General features: G+C 42.6%; 1 protein-coding gene and 1 long non-coding RNA gene across 2 annotated transcripts in view; one reads left to right on the top strand and one right to left on the bottom strand.

Moving 5' to 3' along the window:
* Positions 1–22,588, top strand: part of lhfpl3 (LHFPL tetraspan subfamily member 3) — a 63,145-nt gene that overhangs the window by 21,053 nt on the left and 19,504 nt on the right. The gene's annotated exons all lie outside the window — the stretch shown is intronic.
* Positions 16,783–21,657, bottom strand: LOC143413197 (uncharacterized). The gene is made up of 4 exons (XR_013093816.1): positions 20,062–21,657; positions 19,773–19,824; positions 19,586–19,620; positions 16,783–16,963 (listed from the first exon to the last, which is right to left on the bottom strand). It is a non-coding gene; the product is annotated as an uncharacterized LOC143413197 (long non-coding RNA).

Below are 22,588 nucleotides of genomic sequence, written 5' to 3'. Positions count from 1 at the left end.
TCCAAAACATTTCAGTGTTACAAAAGTTTGCAGCCAAACAGGTGGGTGAAGAAGAAGTTATTTAGCCACATGATATATCCTTTTTCAACAATTGGCTGCCAAATTTCAAACTCTTGAACAAATTGTGAAAATGATGACAGCATGCACTTTTCCACTCAGTGATAAATGTAATTGACCAGAACTCAGCCACTGTGCGTTGGATTCTCTTTAAATTTTGCAAAATTCCCCCTTGTACAGAGATTTAATAGTCCCAGTCAGTTATTAGGTATTGTGCATATATAATGTGTGTCTTTGCTTTAGGGATGACAAGCATCAGAGACACCACAGGCTTCATTATCTCATCATTAAACCAACTAGAAAGCAGCTGATTTATGCTCATGTTGCACACAACTGCTGCGGGCTTCTCTTAAGCATCGCTGCTTTTAAAAACTGTCAAATGTCTAATTACACCCACAATTTGTTTGCATGAGGCAGCACCATCCCTAATGAGCAACGAGCATCTCTCAGATGTAGGCTACAGCCTTGATTTCTCCTGTGTTTGTCAGAAGTAGGTTTTATTTTCATTCCATTTTCTGCCTGCTTCTCTTAAGTTTTTCCCGAGGCCAGAGAAAGCAGATTTTGGAAGTCTGTTGGCATTTACCGGCGCTGCGTTGCCCTTTAAATTGGTGCGATGGTGATGATTGGAGAGTGTCCAGTTGCCAGACATGGAGAGAAGGTGGCAGCAGAGCTGATGGGGAGATAACGAGGTCTTCCCTGGAGTCTCTGCAGGATATGGATGTGCTGAAGGTATATAGGCCTTAATAAGACTCCTAATCAGGTGCTTGTTATGGAGCAGCAGGAGCGCTATCAGCAGGGGGGGTATGGAAGGAAATGAGAGCGCTAAATGGCATTAGGAGAGGAAACCAAGTGATTGGCAGCTCTGAGTCTGACATTGACAGCATATATATGAAATGCAAGAGAGTGCAAGTGTGTTGCATGCAGTAGTCATCAAAATTGTTATTTTCCGCCCTGCTAAAGAAAATGTTCCCAGTCTACTGTTGTATTATCCTATTGTATTATGTATTCCTGAAGGACAGTCACTAAATAGTTTGCCTGCTGCCCACTGCACGAGGGATCAGTGACAAATCCCCCAGAAGGGGAAAGTGATAATCTCGAGGAGCATAAGCTCATCCCAGAGGAGGAGAAAATACCCTGCCTCTCTGTTTTTCCTGGCCGCCTTTTAAGTCTTGTGGGAAGCTTCGGAATAACTTTAATAAACTATTTCTTCTACAGAAATGTGAATATCAATGTGCTCTGCATTTCAAAGGCCATCATAATACTGGATCTATCTACAGTGGGGCAAAAAAGTATTTAGTCAGCCACCGATTGTGCAAGTTCCCCCACTTAAAATGATGACAGAGGTCAGTAATTTGCACCAGAGGTACACTTCAACTGTGAGAGACAGAATGTGAAAAAAAAATCCATGAATTCACATGATAGGATTTGTAAGGAATTTATTCGTAAATTAGGGTGGAAAATAAGTATTTGGTCACCTCAAACAAGGAAAATCTCTGGCTCTCACAGACCTGTAACGTCTTCTGTAAGAAGCTTTTCTGTCCCCGACTCGTTACCTGTATGAATGGCACCTGTTTGAACTCATCATCTGTATAAAAGACACCTGTCCACAGCCTCAAACAGTCAGACTCCAAACTCCGCCATGGCCAAGACCAAAGAGCTTTCGAAGGACACCAGGAAAAGTATTGTAGACCTGCACCAGACTGGGAAGAGTGAATCTACAATAGGCAAGCAGCTTGGTGTGAAAAAATCAACTGTGGGAGCAATCATCAGAAAATGGAAGACATACAAGACCACTGATAATCTCCCACGATCTGGGGCTCCACGCAAGATCTCATCCCGTGGGGTCAAAATGATCATGAGAACGGTGAGCAAAGATCCCAGAACCACACGGGGGGACCTGGTGAATGACCTGCAGAGAGCTGGGACCAAAGTAACAAAGGTCACCATCAGTAACACACTACAACGGCAGGGAATCAAATCCCGCAGTGCCAGACGTGTTCCGCTGCTGAAGCCAGTGCATGTCCAGGCCCGTCTGAAGTTTGCCAGAGAGCACATGGATGATACAGCAGAGGATTGGGAGAATGTCATGTGGTCAGATGAAACCAAAGTAGAACTTTTTGGTATAAACTCAACTCGTCGTGTTTGGAGGAAGAAGAATACTGAGTTGCATCCCAAGAACACCATACCTACTGTGAAGCATGGGGGTGGAAACATCATGCTATGGGGCTGTTTTTCTGCCAAGGGGACAGGACGACTGATCCGTGTTAAGGACAGAATGAATGGGGCCATGTATCGTGAGATTTTGAGCCAAAACCTCCTTCCATCAGTGAGAACTTTGAAGATGAAACGAGGCTGGGTCTTCCAACATGACAATGATCCAAAACACACCGCCCGGGCAACAAAGGAGTGGCTCCGTAAGAAGCATTTGAAAGTCCTGGAGTGGCCTAGCCAGTCTCCAGACCTCAACCCCATAGAAAATCTGTGGCGGGAGTTGAAAGTCCGTGTTGCTCGGCGACAGCCCCAAAACATCACTGCTCTCGAGAAGATCTGCATGGAGGAATGGGCCAAAATACCAGCTACTGTGTGTGCAAACCTGGTAAAGACCTATAGTAAACGTTTGACCTCTGTTATTGCCAACAAAGGTTATGTTACAAAGTATTGAGTTGTATTTTTGTTATTGACCAAATACTTATTTTCCACCCTGATTTACGAATAAATTCTTTACAAATCCTACCATGTGGATTCATGGATTTTTTTTTTTTTTTCACATTCTGTCTCTCACAGTTGAAGTGTACCTCTGGTGCAAATTACTGACCTCTGTCATCATTTTAGGTGGGGGAACTTGCACAATCGGTGGCTGACTAAATACTTTTTTGCCCCACTGTATGTTCATTAAGAAAAGAGATTTAAAAAATATATAATTTATGGGATTCATTAACTCATTATATTTGATTAAGTGGATACTTTTAAATGTGCTTTCCAAAAATCCTTCCATCCCAGCAATTTGAAAGTTTTGGACTAACTCCATTTAATCAATTACATCTGGACTCAGTCCTTATTGATTCCTCTTTGTAAGTAATTGAAAAGTCCTTTCCAGTCAGACCAGTTTGCAGAGTTTGAACAGGAAATTCTTCTTAACTTAGAGCTGCCAAAATACCATAATGAAATGGAGGAAAAAAGAATTAAATGTTGTGAACAGCCGCAGCTCTGCATGTCTTCTTTCTAATGCTCATTTCCAGCTCCATATGTTTTCTTTTACCAGAGCAGCTTTGCTTGATTCACAGAGTAAAATAATCCCTGTTTATCTTGTATTTGAGTGAGGTGAAAACCCTCAGTTCATACAAGCTGTTTTAGCCACCTAAACCCTGTTTGTAACACACCTTTTTTCTTATTGGCTGTTATTTGCAAACGATGGGATTGAACAGCTGCTGGGTGGGGCTTCTGCACTCACAGACCTAAGATACGATATTATGAGCATCCACTGCTGTAACAGTTTATATGTGAGATAACAACATTAAAAAAAACATTTTTACATGTCAGAATGTCTCCAACAATGTCTTCCTGGAGAAATTATGTAGTGTGAGACTCCTGTGGAAATCAGCAAAAAGTTCAGCATCTCTGTTGGTACAAACTGCCATGTCAAGCACAACACTGAAGTTTTCTACGCCTCATTAAGGCGTTACCGTCTCCCCAGGAGTAACGTAATTAGCGTAACCAGGATGGAGGAGGGATGGAACAGAAATGCTGACCCGCCCCTGCAGCCTTGGTGCATCCCATCCTGTCATCTCCTTGCGAGTTAAAGACCTACATACCGTGTCACCGACTTAATCTTTGGTCTGTCGCAACCTTTTCACCCTCAAGCGACTCATCATAGCCTCAGACGACCAGAGACTTCTGCCTGAGCTTTTTCCGTGGTGCTAAAAACACGACTGAGCTTTGAGGCCCGCCTCGCTGTGATGGGATGTGACAGGCTGAATGCAAGGAACGAGACCCCAAACCAACAGTACGTCAAATTGACTGTCGAATGACTTTGTTGCTTCTTGATCCCTCTGGCCTTTCAGTTTGAGTTCACAGCTGAAATATTTTGGACTTCTTGGCCAATTCTAATGACCTTGCACATTAAACGATGCTGCTGCTGTTGTTGTTGTTGTTGTTGTTGTTGTTGTTGCCATCGTGTCAGGCAGTGGTCACGCAAGCATAAATTATGAATGCAAACATAACTACTTGATTTTGGATAAATCATTGCAGCTGTAAACATGAATGAAAGCCTCCCAGTGAGATGAGCTTTTCTTGTTGTGCAGCTTTTATTTATTTATTTAAAGACATTCAGTCACGCATATGTCTCATAACGTAAATATCCTCTATGAATCTGCAGATGGCAGCTTTGCCTGTCTAAATTCACCGTCATTCAAGAATGCAAATAAATCTGTAACATTTTTCGAATAGGGTTACGTTAGGTTTAAAGTATTGGTACTGGTATTGACAATAGTGGCCCTGTATTTACTTGGCATCAGAGCCAAAGCTTGCAGTATTGCACATCTCTACTGCAAAGTGCAGCAAAAAACCCCCCAAAAAAACAAAACTCCTGGTGCTGCCCGTCTCCTCCTTCCTCCTCCTCCTCCTCCTCCTCCTCCTCCTCTTCAGTCTGTTTGTATTTACACTCGGTCCAAAGTGAGCTCCTCTTTCTCTGGCTTCATAATTACATGATGAAGCCAAAGCGAGTGGAATTCCTCTTAATTAGGACCTGAGGGCAAAGGGAGAGAAGGCTACTTTACACAATTAGTCTCAGCCTCCCGAGGTCTACAACAAGGTAACTCCTTTTTTGATTTTTATAGTTTCTTGAGATGCATTATATGGAACAGGACATCACATTTGTGCAAGCGTGTTTATTTATGTTTCGAGAAGGGAAATTCAGAGTGTATCATGTTGAGTATTTAAGCAGAAAACAGAGACAAGGCAGGCCTGGTGTAAGACCAAGCCCTTTCAATTTGATTTTACATTAGATCCATAATAAATCCACAAGATTTACTCTCTCTGCTGGCATATCTGGGATTTATTAGCTGGTCAAATCAGCAGCAATCCCTCTCTCCCATTTTATTTACTCTCGTCTTACTTTTCTATTTCAAACTTTTTAAGTGTTCTCAATTTCACAGAAACTTCACCAATAAAAGATGTGTTTAATAGTATCAAAAAGCGTGTTAGTGCCAAGATGCTAAACAGTTTTTTTTGTCTGCAAAGAGGCTCATCAGGTAATCCAGTTAATCCATCAAACGAGATGGTTGTGCACGAGTGTGCTCCATAAATACGCGTTTCTTTCAAGTTATTCATGCTGAATGCATTCGAAATCGTCAGCCTGTCCGTGGGCTGTTCCCTCCTATTTCCATGTTTCCATGTTGGCAGGAAAAATTGTTTGCAAAAGTCTAGTTTCAAAATTTGAAAGCTGATATGCATGATATGTCCAATATGGAAGCTTTCAGTCTGCCACCATCTGAAGACAGAAAATCCAAAGAAAAACGTTTGAAAACTGAATGAATGCGGAGTGTAACATATATATATATATGTATATATATATATACATATATATATATACATATATATATATATATACATATATATATACATATATATATACGTATATATGTATATAGCGAAAGCCCTCCGCCACTTGGCTGCGCCTAGAAATCCTGTCCATACTGGAACTGGAGCGGTTCGCAGCCGAGTGTAACGCAGCGGGAATGAGGATCAGCACCTCCAAATCTGAGGCCATGGTTCTCAGCCGGAAAAGGGTGGAGTGCCCACTCCGGGTCGGGGATGAGTTCCTGCCCGAAGTGGAGGAGTTCAAGTATCTCGGGGTCTTGTTCGCGAGTGATGGGAGAAGGGAGCTGGAGATCGACAGACGGATTGGGGCTGCGGCTGCAGTAATGCGGACGCTGCACCGGTCAGTCGTGGTGAAGAGGGAGCTGAGTGTAAAAGCGAAGCTCTCAATTTACCGGTCGATCTACGTCCCTACCCTCACCTATGGCCACGAGCTGTGGGTAGTGACCGAAAGAACGAGATCGCGGATACAAGCGGCGGAAATGAGCTTCCTCCGAAGGGTGGCTGGCCTCTCCCTTAGAGATAGGGTGAGAAGTTCGGCCATCCGGGAGGGGCTTAGAGTAGAGCAGCTGCTGCTCCACATCGAAAGGAGCCAGCTGAGGTGGTTCGGGCATCTGGCAAGGATGCCCCCTGGGCGCCTCCTGGGCGAGGTGTTCCAGGCATGTCCCACCGGGAGGAGGCCCCGGGGCAGACCCAGGACACGCTGGAGAGATTATATCTCTCGGCTGGCCTGGGAACGCCTTGGTATTCCCCCGGACAAGCTGGAGGAGGTGGCTGGGGAGAGGGAGGTCTGGACCTCTTTGCTTAGGCTGCTACCCCCGCGACCCGACCTCGGATAAGCGGATGAAGATGGATGGATGGATGGATGTATATATATATATACATATATATATATACGTATATATGTGTATATATATATATATATATATATATATATATATCTATATATATATATATATATATATATATATATATATATATATATATATACATATATATATATATATATATATATTAGTACTGGGTCCCCTGGGTGTATTTCCAATGCATGTTTTTCCACTCTTGTCCTTTTCCACTTTTGAAAAATCACAGCAAACCATTTAGATGCATTTATTATACCAGGGATCTTTTATTTTGAAAAGTGAGCGCAGAAATGTCTCGTGTACTTTGCAAAGTTACACTTTATTTTAAAAAAGAACACACACGCTTGAGACGATGACATTTCAACACTGAATCTAAATGAAATCTGAGACAGTGTTTTCAGTCACATTGCATGTGCAGCAGCAAGTGTCAGAAGCGGTCACCCTTTTCAAAATAAAACACCCACTTCCTGCTTTCAGTTTAATTTGAAGGATGGAATCATTTTCATACCCATGAATGCATTCAATGTCCTTACGGAGGCATATTCACCCTAGATGTGTCCATTCCCATCACAGAACCATCGCTTTCCCACACAAGTGGGCACAAGTGGATCTAAACCATCAAAAATGATGCTCACAGCAGAACAGAGACTCCTACATATCCCTGTAGGGGACAATGTATCTTTCCCTACACTTAAAGCTGGAGGCTGTTTCCTCTTTTTGTAAACAAATGAATGACCAGCGGACAACATCAAGCTTCCCTTTGATCTGTTAGTCTCCGTAGCTGCTGTTGTCTCCTTTAGAGTGCGTTTTAACTGTTGTCAACACGTCCCGTCCTCTGCCGTTGGCTTTCACATGTCTGTGAGCCCTGAGGATTGGCCATCTTTATAGATTTCCCAACGGGAGGTTATCTTGTTGATCACCAGGCTTGGGATGGAGAAGACAGCCGCCTGATTTATTTTCCTCCTCCTGAGTGAGGCAGCAGGACAAGGACATCGTGACCCGTCTGAAGCTCGGATAAGCCCGCGTGCCCATGCGTGTGCGTTTCACTGATGCTCGTTTCAGTGGGTGACAGTTTGAGCTAATGAGTGATGCTGGTGCCGGTGCTCAGGAGACGGATGCACGGGCTCAGCTCTTCCTCATATTTCAAACTCTCTGAGAGGCCTGTTTTGACACCTGGCTGTCATTGTTTGAGACTGAATGATGCTCGGATCCTCCTTAATTTATAGGAAAGGCACCCGGGTGAGGGCTACATCACACAGACCACATTTAAACGCTGAAAAATGGCTGTCAGCTCTATTTTCATATTACAGGTGGTGGTCACTTGAGAAAGCTACTTTCCAAATTTAGCAGAACACACCAGGATCTAAAACCTGCTCAGTTTTCTTCTCACATTTAAACTGCAGGTCTTAATCTCCACTTGAAAATGCACACCACTTATCTTTCAGTGGGCAATCAGGGACACTTTTCATTCTTTTATTTTTCTTTTTTTTAAGCATTTTTGCCTGAACTGGACAGAAAACGAAGACAGAAAAATATATAAACACCGCAGCGTAATATGAAAATTACACTTGGACTGGGTTGGTCCATCCTTTATATAAAGTCTGTGGTCTTGTCAGTCCTTACATTTGTCCTTTGTCTTTCCATGCCCCCCTGTCGAGTCCACCTCTTCTCCCCATGTCAAACTAATCCTTGTGCCCTGTTTCTTTGTGGTATATGTTGTTTTATGCGTCTGTATTATGCTTACTTCCTCCGCCTCGTTATATCTACAGTTTTCAGCCGTGCGTCCCACCTGTTGTCTCTCCTCCAGTTATCCTGTGAGTGCCGATATTGTCATCCGTCATCCGTCGTAGTTATGTAGTATGTTAGTTCTCCGTTTCCTTGGTGACATCTTGATCCAGCACTGCTAGGATTTTGGGCTTTTGTGTGTTTTTTTTGTTTTGTTTGAGTTCAGCATTAAAACTGCTTTTCTGAGTCAATCCCTCTTTACCACCACACTTTAGCCACAGATGGCAGACGCAAGAACCACACAGAAGAGGTAGACAGTGAAGGAAAGATGGGACACTTGTAGGGAAAAGTGATCTGACAACATGAAAACATGAACTAAATGCTGCCATTTAGGAGGAGCATTTATAAATGTCCCTAAATTATAAGTTTTACATAAATAAATCAAGTCACTCCCTTCTTCTTCCTCTGCTTCCTCAGTAGCAGAAAAAGGTGTTGTCTGTGTTAGCTCTTTAGTTTTAGAGTGGAATTTATCAATGAGATGTGGTGCATGGAGGGTATACTGAATATTTTAGTATAACAGGACTTTTGTTCGATCAGCCACTTTTTTTTAAGGATATTACTTGGACACACCCCACCTGCCTTTCTCCAGCAGAGCTGTTGCACTTCACCTGGCTTTTTCCTCACATTCTCAGCCCAAAGTTCAGAGTTCAAGCACCATATTCAGTTTTTTTTATACGCGTAGCCCCACTTCTTCTCCAAAGAGCCAAAACAAAAAATCTACATTTACACAGACAGCTTTGTCAGCAGAACTTTTCGTTTCCACAATCACATCCTCTTTACAATCAATACCTCAAAACAGAATGAGGAAGGTGTTTAACGACTGCAGCCTTTAAGCATTACAGACATAACATCCAGAATATTTCTCTCTTAGACTGATCGCGGGCTCTGCGGAGGATTCAAGTGCTCCACTGGGTTGACTGAAGGGAAGCATGACGGCTAGAATAGAATGGAATATCTACATCATGCTTTACTCACATTTACCTGCTGAAACTGTCTCTTATATATAAAGACCAAATGCAGCAAACTGCTCAAACCCATTCGAGAATGGGTTCCCTGCCGGTTCCCCTCTAAGGTACGCTCTTAATTGCACTGATCATCTGTCAACAATTATAACAGCTTTATTGAGCTGTGAATGAGGAGGTGCACCATGCTGCGTGGAAAACAGGACTAACAATGTTAAGGCTGGAAAATATGTTGGTGGGGGGGCACTGAATCAAAGCAGGCTTAGTGAAAACTGGGGGCAGAAGTAGAATACAAATGAGGTTTAAGCTTGAGAGGACATCAAAAGGCTCCAGAGCTCGAGTAGCGACGCAGAGAAGGTTGTTATTTGATAAACTTGGCGGTGGGAGTTAAGAAGTGTGTGTGTGTGTGTGTGTGTGTGTGTGTGTGTGTGTGTGTGTGCGCGTGTGGATGGGTATGTTTGCGTCCCAGTGGACTCACTTATGAGTACACAGGGGAAACAGTAGAGGAACAGTACCTTTTGAGGTGTGAGTCAAGTGTTTTCTTGTGTGTGTATGTGTGCGTGTGTGTGTGTTGCAGGTTAACAGGTGCGTTTGTTTACAGTCATCATTTTGCAGAAGGTCACAGATCAGGAAGCGCGGGCTGAGTTTGTGTGCGGAAAGAAAGAAAGAGAAAGAAAGAAAGAAAGAAAGAAAGAGGAGCGGAGGGTACGTGTGTTGTTTTAGTGATGCTCATAGCCACCTTAGCCAACCATTAATGCTCTTCCTCACTGCGAGCTTGCCGGTTCCCATGGAAACGCCTCTCCGTGCTGCTGCTGCTGGCAGCATCCTATCACTCCCAGAGGCCTCTCAGAGAGATGACCGAGACGAGCTGCTTGGGATCGGTGGGGGCCTTGAGGAGCTGCGGGCAGAGAGTTTCTCCATAACTCACCTCCCATCATCCACGTACTCGCGAGCTGATTCTGTTTGTATATAAAAGGAAGCTGCTGGTATCAAACCAGATTTGAAGCTATGAATTATCTGGTTGATAAAGTGGAGTGTTCAGCAGCAAAAGAGTCAGATGTCGTCCTCGGGAATTTTAGATACCAAAGACAGTGAGAATTTGGACTCACCTGTCTGCAAACAAGAAGCAAAGTGCCAAAAACTGCAGTTCCTCAAATGGCCACTTGAGACTGGCTCCAAAAGTGATGTTTAAAGCCTTCACAGGTTTAAAGATGAAATAAACACATTCATGGCACTTCTCCAGAAGTTGATTCTGTTCATCTGGACGTAGCATTTTGTGGGAGAAACGTTTCGTCACTCATCCAAGTGACTTCTTCAGTCTCAGCTGACTGCAGGTTTCCCCAATCTTATAAACAGTACATTGCATAATGAAGGAACAATGGGCTGGTTTCAGCCCATTGTTCTGACCATTGATCAACAACCACTGACCAAAACCCACTGATCAATGGTCATGAGTGCCATTCACAGACAGTTGGGGAATGGCTGCAATCACAGCATTGTAAGATGGTGAAAGATGTACCCTTAGGCCCCCTCCTCGATTCAGAGATGGTCTTTCCCTTTTCACGTAAATGCCCTCATTGACTCTGCTCTCAAACCAGCGTTCCTCCCTGTCCAGGTTGTGTACATCCTCATGCTTGAAAGAGTGTCCACTGGCCTGTAGGTGTAAATAGACTGCAGAGTCCTGGCCTGACGAGGTGGCTCTTCTGCATTGTGCCATCCGCTTCGCCAGAGGTTGTTTGGTTTCCCCGATGTATAAATCCTGGCAATCCTCCTGGCACTTAGCAGCATACACTATGTTACTCTGTTTGTGTCGGGGGACCCGATCCTTGGGGTGGACCAGTTTTTGGCGCAGCGTGTTTTGGGGTTTAAAAGCCACAGAGACCCGGTGTTTAGAAAAAATGCGTCTCAACTGCTCTGATACTCCTGACACATATGGGATCACTACAGGTTTTCGCTTAGGCAGTGGTTGTCCTTCTCTCCTGGATCGGCTGGAGCTTTCTTATAGCGCCTTCCCAGCTTTGAGAAGTCCAGCTGGGATAACCACATTTACTCAGGGCCTTCTTCATGTGCTGTTCTTCTACTTCCCTGGCTGCTGTGTCTGTGGGGATGGCACTTTTTTTTTGGCATTTTTATAAAGGTATTGTCAGTCATTCTTAAAGATTCTTTAGTAGAAATTGTGAGATTTCCTTCCAGACCACTGTATATATGTATGTATATACAGTGGCCTGGAAGGACATCAGAAAGAGAATCTGAACTTACAAAACAAATTTTAATCCTCTTTTCTTCTCCAACACAGAGGACACATCCTTAAATTTTCTCAGCAACCCCTTCAATCCATCCATCTATTTTGTGCTACTTACCTGGATTCGGGTCATGGGAGCAGCGATCTAAGCCATCAAAGAGACGTAAACCAGCATGTCCTGGGTCTGCTCCGGGGGTTTCTCTTGGTAGCACATGTTCAAAACACCTCACCTAAAAGGTGCCCAGGCATTTAAGTAAGATGCCTCAACTGCTCTGTATTTGTGATCTCATTCTTTCGTACAGCACACAGAGCTCGTGATGTAAACTGACTGGCATTAACTAAATAAAGAGATATTTTTTGAGATTGGTTGCTCAACATTGGCTTGTACTGACTGACACATTGTTGGGGAAGCGCAATTTAGGAGCTCCAACACGGCGAAATCGCACTTCTTTGTTTGTGCCAGGTGGATTTTCCCTCAGTCAGTCATTTTTCTGGATTTTTTTTCCTGCACCACATCATCAGTCATTAGTGATGCAGAAAGAGGCAGAATGAGGGGGGGGGGGGGGGGGGGGGGGGGGGCTTGAAAGAAAGAAAAAGGAGGAGAACATGTACTCCCTGCCGTCACCGCACATCAGAGACACATTAGAAGTTACTGAAATGGAGAGGAGCAATCCCCCTCGGTCCGACTTCAAAGGCAGGCGGTTTTGGAGAGAAAATAAGGACAACCGTTAAAGATTCAGTAGAACTGCCAAAATCATCTGCCACTTCAAGAATACTGTCACAACATCTGATGAAGCAAAGAGCAGGGAGACGCCGCAGCGATTGATCAAACATGTAACATACGTTGGCTTATTAGGAGTGAAACATTCGTTGGATTGAAAGTAATCTGACCATCCAGCTGAGAAAATAAAATGTTTTCATTCCTCTGCTCTCACCTCACATGCCTGCTGATGCTGAGCTCCAAAAACACTAACGCTGTAGCAGGATTTCAGCTTTACTGACAGCAAACAAGGCTTAACACATGTTTCTCGTCTGTCTGGGATACAGCACGGGCCTTGTTCTGCAGATTTACACCTTAGGTTCAGCAGTGGGAGCTGTTAATTAATAGGAACACCTGCTCTAAATCACCGAATCCTGCACACACACACACGCTGCTGATTAGGAAGCAGGGTCCTGCGTTACTCGAAGGGAAAAATCTGCTCTGGATTATGGTCAAGCGTGTCGCTGCGTTGCTCATATGATCGTGCCGATTACTCCAGAGGGCTGGGACATATGGCGTGGGTTTCAATCATGAGAAGAGAAGCAGAGGGGGGAGAAAACAAGAAAACAAGAGTCGACTTTTGTGTCGCATTCACACCACAGTGCTGAGGTGTTGATGCAATCCTGACACTCATCCATACAAATCCACGTATCAGTTGGAGCAGCCACGGCAGGCAGCCCGTCTCCATGGCGATGCAGCATCTCACTCATCGGAGTGCCGACTGGATCCTCGGCGCGGGGAAGCGACCTCTCGCTCCCAAACATGTTCAGCGCTCCAAAAAGAAATCAGAAGAAGCTTTGATTGCACTCATTTTTAAAACTCTGAAGAGAAGACTGTTCCAAGAAAAAACGACTTCAAACAGGAGGCGCCACAAAATGTGAGGCGGCATCAGTGTTTGGATGCAACTTCAGAAACTGTCTCTTGTGTGCTGTAAGGCAGCAGGGGGGCTCAAGCATTAGAGCGAGTATCTGAAGGAGGAAAACAATATCTGCACCCAGGAGGATTATCATAATAACTTCTATGTAGATTATGACTAAAAGAAAAAGAAGCAACTTTGTTTCTGCAGCGCAGCCCCAACAGCATGGTTACTTGAAATAATCCTCACATACTTGGGAAAAATCTGACTTTGTTTTCATCACCCTTAGAGGCTTCAAGCCATTTACAAAACATTAGACTGCATTATTTACCACAGTGGCGTGGTAGCTGTGAAAGGGCATGCCAGGTTGAGCAGCAGCAGAGGGATGCTCTGCATGTACTGAGACTGGAGAAAGAGATGGGGTTTTTTCTAAATTTGGCTTTTTCCAAAACTGTAAACCAAACTGCAACCAATAAATAAATAAATAAAATGTTCTTCTGCTGGCAACGTAAGGATGGATCCAGTGAGTCAGCTTCCATAGGTGCCTGAGTTTGCAGCATTAAAAAGCTACCAACAGTTAATGATTTTATAACTCATCCCTCTGGTTGATGGCTTCATAGCGTAGTGTTTAACAAGTGACATATCCCTGGTCTAATCCTGGGAGGAGGCTGGAAAGAGAACTAAAGATAAACTTTCCTGCATGTCTGTGCTACTAGAGCCTTGCCAACCAAGCTCGGTAGTGTTATGTCTGTGAAGGTTCTCAGTCATCCAGGTCATCGTAGTCAAAGGAGCTTGCAAAGAAAAGCATCTGGACTTCTTTAAGTTACTTGAAGATGTTTCACCTCTCATCCGAGAAGCTTCTTCAGTTCTAAGGTCAAATGGTGGAGAGTCCCAGATTTACTCGGTAGTGTTAGTTTATACCTTAACTTATCACTCACTCTACCCTCCAATCCAAATATGGTATCTTCAGACCCCAAAAGAACTGCAAAACACTAACATTGAATACATGGAATCTTCATCTCCTTCTTTCGGCTGCTATCTTCCCTCGCCACAACAGATTATCTTCCTCCATCTCATCCGGTACCCAGCGTCCTCCTCTGTCACACCAACCCTCTGCATGTTCTCGTTCACTACTCTCCAAAATTTGATTTAGTTTTAGTCATAGTTTAGGCTTTTAAATCTTCACTTCCTAACTTGTCCTGACTTTCTTCACAACTTAACTGGTTCCGTTTGGATCTCATCTCTCCAGAATATTTTCATCACATTTTTATTTGTTGATTAAATTTACATTTCTTGGCAATTTTAGTCCCTGTTCATTAGTTTTTATTTAGTTATGATCAAATAAAGGTTGAGGATGAAAATTATTGGTCAGTGAAATGAAAACTACACAACACCCATGAATCTGCTCTGGTATTTGTCTTTTCCTCCTGGCTGACAGCTCCATCCACACTCCAGCCTTTCCTTCTCTCTCGCTGCCTCCTAACATGCCTTCCCCCTCTCCTATTCCTGTGCACTTGGCCAACAGTAGCACAGTTTCCACCGGCACCCTGTTGACCAGCAGCACGGAAAGTTGTCGCTGGTAACCTGCACATGAATCATGTGGGAATCTCATCCTTGTTTGATTTGGTTTTTGCACTGGATGCCCTTCCTGACGCAACCCTCCCCATTAATCAGGGCTCGGGACAGGAAATAGGGTCCGACATCACAACAGCTGGATCCATTTTTTATACCATCTAAGCCATAAATACAAAAGCAAACACACAAAGATTGGATTAAACTGTGTTTTCCCAGTTAAAACAAAGTAGAGGGATTTCCAAGGTTAAAAGGTATTTCGCTTATAATGCTGGGAGTATGAAACATGTGTGGCACCACCAGACAAAAGTATGCATAATAAACAGAAAAAGAAATAGAAACTCCTACATCTCCTCTGGGGTTGGTTTTCAGGGTTTAGAAAATCTATTTTTATTTTATTGGGACAACTTAGGGGGAGACAGGTACAGAGGTTTGGTGAGCTAACAGGATTCCCAGTCTTGAATGTCCAAACATAAGTACAAGCATATAAGCACCTAAACAAGAATATGCCAGAGTGAAATATGTAAGTCTGCTTTAGTGTTTTTCACTGTGCAGGAGCAGGCTCTGGCAAAACAAAAGCATTGTTTGCTCTTCTATTTTTATTTCCACATCCTCTGCATGGATCATAAATTGACGGGGAAGTTTCACCTGCAACATGCTGTTTTGGCTTTGCTGTCTCTCAGCATGATATCTTGTACTACATAACCACCAAGTAAGTGTTTAATAAGCTTTTACAGGACTCATAAAAGATATGTTTGAAGGTTTTCAAAGGCAAGTAATGTTAATCAGTTTAATTAACTATCTCAAGCTGCAAAAGCAGTTTTAACCCCACACAATTGTCCAGCTTTTTTGTCCTCTCTTTCAGTCGGTCAATTAGCCTTAAATGAATGATGAACATAATTTTCTGATTAGCCTGCTCTCATTGACAAACCTCCCTCGACTCAGAGATGATTAGACTGTAAAGTTGATCAATGGTATTGGATAGTCCTCTCAGGAGACCGTCCCCCAAACTGACCTCTTTTTATCCCGGGGTAAAATTTTATTTGCTTTTACATAAATTGAATGAAGGCAGTCTAATGGCTGAGGTGGTCCTACTGCAAGTAAAATAAAGAGCAGATTATTTCTTTTCTTTTTTTTTCCTGACTTGAAGTGAAGTCTCTCTTTGAAATGTGGTTTCGCTGTTTCTGTGCCATTCTCTGATGGAGCAGCTCTGCCTGTCTGGTGCTGCATTTCTAAGCAGCTGCTTTCCTTCCCTTCATGTCAGAAATAAGGTGCATTGGGATTCCAGTCTTGTAACCCTTGTTTCTGTTGTATCCCATTGGTCTTTACTTCGCCAAGCCTGAAAATGACACGAGTATCCAGCTTTCATTTTCTGTCCTCCTAACTAATGATCACATCTTCTTTCCTCATTGTTTTTTGTTTTTGTCATCCTGCGCTGCTGGTGTTAACCTTCTCTCTTCTGCAAACACCACACAGACACAAATGTTATTTTAAGCCTGAGCTGTGAACATCAACCACTTCCCTGCTGCTGTCACTCCTCCTCACTTCTGTCTCTTTATTTTTGCTTTTTCTTCCCCACCTTTACTTCCCTCGCTCCTACCGCTTTATCGCGCAGCGACAACAACAACAGCAGCATGGTGTTTAGCTGTTGTTGGAGGTGGTGAGCAAGCCAAAAAAAAGTGTGGATGGGTGGGAGGGTTATACGCTGGCATGCATACACAGATGCTCAAAGTGACCTCGGTCAGGATCTGAATCAGAGAAATCTTCAGGCTGTGTAGTGCAGAACAGAGGAGCGGGAAACAGCTGTCAGCCCTGGTTGAGATTTCAGCACCACAGGGAGGGGACAGCTCCCTGTGAGGCTTGCACTGGTTAAAGTTCTCATAAGATTAAAGTGAGATATATTTGGTTATTTGATATTTCTGCATTTGTTGTGTTTCCAGCAGATGATCCTGAATGGTTTGGAGAGTTTTCATCTTTCAGTGTCATGTGCGCTTGCAAAGACAGGGAGCCTTGCTGCTGATATAAACAAAACTTCTTTTTAATGATCAGTAAAAAGCACTTACTCAGAAAGCACTCAGCACTATCACCTCAACATCAATAAGATTTCTGGCCTTCTGGGGCCAGACGGACTGCATGGGTTTCCTCTGCTTGTCCCCCTCAGTCCATAGATTAACTGGGAGTTCTAAATTGATTGTAAGGTGTGGACATGCGACCTGCCCAGGGTGCACCTAAAGTTTCAGATGAGGAGGTTGCCATCCACACAATTAATCCCTGTGAGACAAATGCTCAGCTTCAGACAGTTGTTTCTAGTCTTGCATCTCTATAAAAACCTAGAGAACTTTTACTTTTATTCTTTTTTATTTATATATATTTTTTATTTATAAATTGTGTTATTTTATTTATTATTCTGTATTTATTATTTTGTACTTGATCATTTTCAGAGGAATATGTCTTTTATGTTAAGGTACTTAATGCTGATCCATGAATCATTAAAGCATGAAAAAGGCGCCTAACTGGAGGGATGAACCCGGGCTGTGTCTGCACATAACAGACATTGGCAAAGAACCAATTTTAAATTGTATCTTTAGGCACTTTTTTACCAGCTGTCTGTCAAAAAAAAACCACATGGGTTGTTTTTTTTTTTTCCCCATTTCTTTAGTTGGGTCTATGAAAATTCCAACAATAACACAGTTTGACAGGCATAAAATGGTATTTCAGCAAATCTCAGCATGATGTCCTTAAAGAAACTGAAGAAACTGGACAAGTGGAAGATAAAAGAGAAAGTGGTAGGCCAAAAAACTATCAGCAGCAGGTGAACAGTATATGAAAGTCCTTAAGAACAGCCGGGACCTCAACATAAAAAAATAGGTTTTAAAGTGTGTTTTATTCAAGCAGTGTGTGAACAACAAAAGTGAGCCAACATCCAAAGAAGGAAAATACTTTAAGAAGAAATTACAACGAGGTTGTGTTGTAGAATGAAGGTGGTTACAACAAATATTCACTTACACAAACTCTGTTTTTGCTTTGTATGTTGTATTCCCAGAACATTCACACATGTCAGTGGTTCAAAAAAATCCTGTTTCCAATTTTCTCACTAAATTCTAAAGAAATAAGAGGCCATTAAAACGAAACTCTTTTCACTGACTTATCAATATTTGAATAAATTTAAACCTACTTTAGACTCCTCATAGTTCATCTGAAGCGCAGCTTAAATGCTTCTCTCGAAATCAATCGGAAAACTTCAAACACTACGTGAGCAATAAATAATGTCCACAGTAAAGTCTGCAGAGGTTTCCTTATAACCGTCCAAGCCAACTTAAAATCAGTGTTAAGTAACTTCAGTTTCAACTAATACATAGAAGATGCCCACGCTACTAGACTTGCATGGAAGCAGACCAAAGAGACTTAAACGGAAGCCTGAAGGAATATAGGTATAAATAATAATATAAATAGAAACGTTGGCGTTATGACATTGGCTGTAGCGAAAGAAAATTAATTATAAATTTATGTTGACCTGATGTCCCTCTTTATGTCGAACTACAGTATTTATAACCCTCGTCTTGTCCCACACCTCGAGACAGGCTCCCATGATTCTTTCACTGACTCTGCAGGATGTGTGCTCAACTATAGTCTGTCTTTTACCCAGTCCATGTGAGGAAAGCATTTTATTCTTATCAAATCTAATGCAGATTTTTGGTGAATATGATGGAAACTAGCACAGAGAAAATGTGGGTTTTTTTGACTGGTAAATACTTTATTTTTACCGAGCCCCGCAATGAACATTGAAAAAATAAATAAAGATGAACTTTTGCGAGATCTCGCAAAAGTTCATCTTTATTTTTTTTTCTCCAATGTCCCTCCAATGTAATTTTTTGTCTCATTGGATACTTTTTTCCCCTTTTAATTTCACAAAAGGAGTAAGAGAGTATAAGTGTATCAGGCCAAAAGAAAATTGCTAGTGAAATAAGAGACTATCAGAGCAAGCTTTACTCTTTTTGTATTTATAAAAAAAAAAAAAAAGAGAGAGAGTTGGAAAAGTCACATTCAACATTTATTTGTGTTTAATGTGCTAAATGCAAAACCAGAAACCTGCTTCTCATTCCATTTTTATTTTTACGTTGGACATGAACTGCTAGCATATCCCATTTTGTCCCGCATTCAGTATTTTAGGATCCCTGTTTAAGTTATGTGAGCATTAAGATGACAGCAGTTACACTTCTGGCTCCATGCATATCTTTTAGTGATGCAGATGAAGTGCTGAACAAAGTGTGTAGTAATGCCAATGCTCATAAAATGATGATCATATAGATTTTATGGGCTGAGCATGCAGGCACTCACTCTGTTGCATTCGCATCACTGCATTTTGTTGTTAGCTTTGCAGTATTTGCAGTATCGCCTGTTACAGGTGTGAGTTTGCAATTCAAGTGCTGCTTTAGCTGACATTTACCTCTTTTCACATGAAATCATATTTTCCACTCTACTGTAGCACACAATGTGTGACGCTGTAAGACATGAAGCCTGGAAGTGCAGCGACTTCTAAGCAGCTCATTAATCTGCTGTGCCAGCAGTCGATAGCGCACACCAGCCATGTGAAGCAGTGAACGTAATACAAGAGGTGTTAATGAGGATGGGGGCATGCAGCAGGATTCATGTCGCAAATCATGCCTTATCTCTCAGCTCTCTTTCTCACACACACACGCACTTTCTCGCCCCTCTGCAGGGCAGAAGGATTCAGGGCAATAGGGTGGAGAGAGGTAGGAGGAGGTGGAGGAGGTATTCTAGTCCCCTTTCATTTATCTGCCAGTTTCTGCCCCAATTAACTCCCATTAATATCACTTGCCATGCTCCACCTTGAAGCTGATGCACATGCATACCTTACGAGCGCACACTCACCTGAATATGTGCACAGAAGTCAGATGAAGCTGGGCCTGTGAAATGCATCACAATGAGTGGCTTCACATGTGTGTGAGTGTGTATATGTGTGTGTATCAGTGTGTGTGTGTGTGTGTGTGTGTGTGTGTGTGTGTGTGTGTGTGTGTAACATCATGTGGTGATTGGACTGAGGTCTAGATTACAGCACCTCCTCCTCTGATTGTCCTGGTGTCACTGCCAACAGCTGTCAGCTGGAAAGCCTTCAAGGAGAGAGGAAGTGCAATGAGGACGTGTGTGTGCGTGTGTGTGGAGAGTTACAGAGACTTCAAGGTCGTATGTAATCACTGAAGAGATGTTTGAGAAACTTTTCAGTGGCAAATTTATTTTTTCTACATAACCTCTGACCTCAGTGAGAAGAGATGATTTCCCGCTGAGTGTCAGTATGTGGAAAAGAATCTAACAACATTAGATATCATATAGTGAGTTGAACTACATACCATCCTGTCTCATTATCAGCTTCCCTCAGCGCAGCCAGAGGTGTGTAGAGTCAGGAGTAGTATGATGAGCGAGCGCCCGTGGGAGACGAGAAATCTGTAGTCCTTTTTGATCTCTCTGCGGCTCACAGCTCCCGAGCCTGCACAAGTGTGACAGTAGCGACGCACACACCTGAATGAAAAGTTAGGTGCGCACATGTGAAACCTGCCAGGTTGGCTTAATGCAATATTTTAAGCCAGGGAAGTCAAGTCACAGTTATTTAAAGTGGAACTACTCTGCTTTTCCTTATTTTCTGTCACATGCATATACTGTCATTGTAAATCCAACTGAAGCTTCAAATAATAATGTAAAAGTACTCCTTGTCAAGCTTCAGGGTTTGTTTGTTTTTTACTTTTGGCTCTGTGTGATGTCAGAAAGAGTGGACATCCCTAATGCTATCTCAAGCCTAAAGCCTGCTGTTCAAACCTTGTGTTTGCAGATACAGTGTCAGAAGAAAGCTGGATTTAAGGGGGAGGAGCCATAGGAGCTTTTTTGACACTGAGAATCAAATCCAGAGATGGAAATGACCATAGTAGGTCCGCTTTAAAATCTGCTGGCGTTTTCCTTTAGAAAGTTTATATCCTCACATGAACACATTAGATATTATATTTTATATAGCTTCATTTTACAACTACAGTTTCCTATGGGTGATTTATACTGCAAGGTAAAGATCCTCTGGCACTGGAGTGAAAACCTCAGCAATCAGATTGTTCTTTATGAGCTGCATTTGTGGATGGTGGGGAGAAAGAACCTCCTCCAACAGGAAAAGACCTGTTAGCCCCTCCCTGACATTGATTAAACAATCAATGTCAGGGAGGGGCTATTATATACGGCAGCTGGTTGGGAGGTGAGAGAAAAGGACAAAACAAACTATGGGAAGAAATAGGATGTGACAAAGTGGGTGAGAAGACCATTTGTCTACATTCTTAGTTAACATTCTTGTTTTGATTTAACCATATTTCACATGTAATCTGCAATAGGCAAACATCTACTATCCCGGGTTTGTTTATGTTCTGCACTTTTACAGATTATATAATATAACATCTTGGTTTAAATCAATTCATACAAGTTTGTTAAGTTAACATGTTATTTATTTCAACTGTTAATTTGTATTGTTTTGAACTTACCTTTACCTACCTGTCTTCCAGAAGCAAAAGGAGGAAATGTAGTTCTACTTCCTGCTTTATACCTTCTGGGTTCATCTGAGGTCACAGGAAGGGACCAAGGGCAGGAGGGGAAGAATTCTTATAATTTAATAAAGTTGATTTTAAAGGGTTTATAAAGAAATAGATTTAATGTTGTGATATGTATTGATTACACCAGAGTTTATGTTGCCAGTCAAGAGGAGTAGTAGAGGATGAATATAATCATGTTCATCTCACCTACCTACTGAATGGAATAGTCCAGGGGAGAAAGTGTTTGATTAAGGGGACTATTTAAGCAGACGAACTCAGGTGTTTCAGAAGAAGGGTTCAGGTCAGTGTAGCTGTGTGCAGTTTGACCTTAATTTCCGTTGATTTAAGTTCAGTTATGTTTATTTGAATTGAGTTAATTATAGAGTTGAGTTTCTTATTTGTTTCTTTGTAAATATTGTTGGGCCACAGAATGGTGAATAAATCACTTGCTACACTGGACAGCATCAGTCTCCTGCACTTCTTTAACCGCTTAAGTCGAGTCCTACCACATAGGGGCATATATTACAACAGCGGTCCCCAACCGTTTTTGCGCCACGGACCGGTTTATGCCCGACAATATTTTCGCGGACCGGCCTTTAAGGTGTCGCCGATAAATACAACAAAATAAAACTAGTACCGGTACCGAAAAAAAGATTTATTCATAACACACGTGAAAAGACCCAGGAAAACCGAGTTAACGATAAAAACGATAACAAAATAACGCTGAAAACCGATAAAAAAAACCCTGAAAACCATACATTTCACACCTGAGCCTCAACCTTCGCGGCCCGGTACCAAACGACTCACAGACCGGTACCGGTCCGAGGCCCGGGGGTTGGGGACCGCTGTATTACAACACTAGTGAAAAGAGGAGGGTAGAGAAGAAATGCAGAATCACCTGATCCAGCTATAACTATATGCTATATCAAAAATGAAAGTTTAAAGCCTAACCTTAAAAGTAGAGAGGGTGTCTCCTCCCGAATCCAAACTGGGAGCTGGTTCCAGAGGAGAGGAGCCTGAAAGCTGAAGGTTCTCCCTACTATTATACTTTGACAAACTCCTGAGAACCACAAGTAAGACCGCAGCCTGGGGGCAAGTGAATGAGCCCCTGCAGTCAGCTGGTGGAGTAACTTATCCATTTTGTCCAGTTGTTTGGTTGGATTTTTTTTTGTTGTTGTTGTTTTTTATAAATGTAACAGTAAGGACCGCCAGCACAAATTAGCAGGAATATAGTGCTGGAAAGCAGGAAAGTAAAGGAGGTGAGGATAAACACATGTCTGAGGGTGGCTTTGTGGGGGCACCACTTCCTGCTTTC

This window comes from Maylandia zebra, linkage group LG17 (assembly GCF_041146795.1).
Source record: "Maylandia zebra isolate NMK-2024a linkage group LG17, Mzebra_GT3a, whole genome shotgun sequence".
NCBI lineage: Eukaryota > Metazoa > Chordata > Actinopteri > Cichliformes > Cichlidae > Maylandia > Maylandia zebra.
Note: the sequence above shows the minus strand (reverse complement) of the source record. Positions and strands in the feature narration are given on the sequence as shown.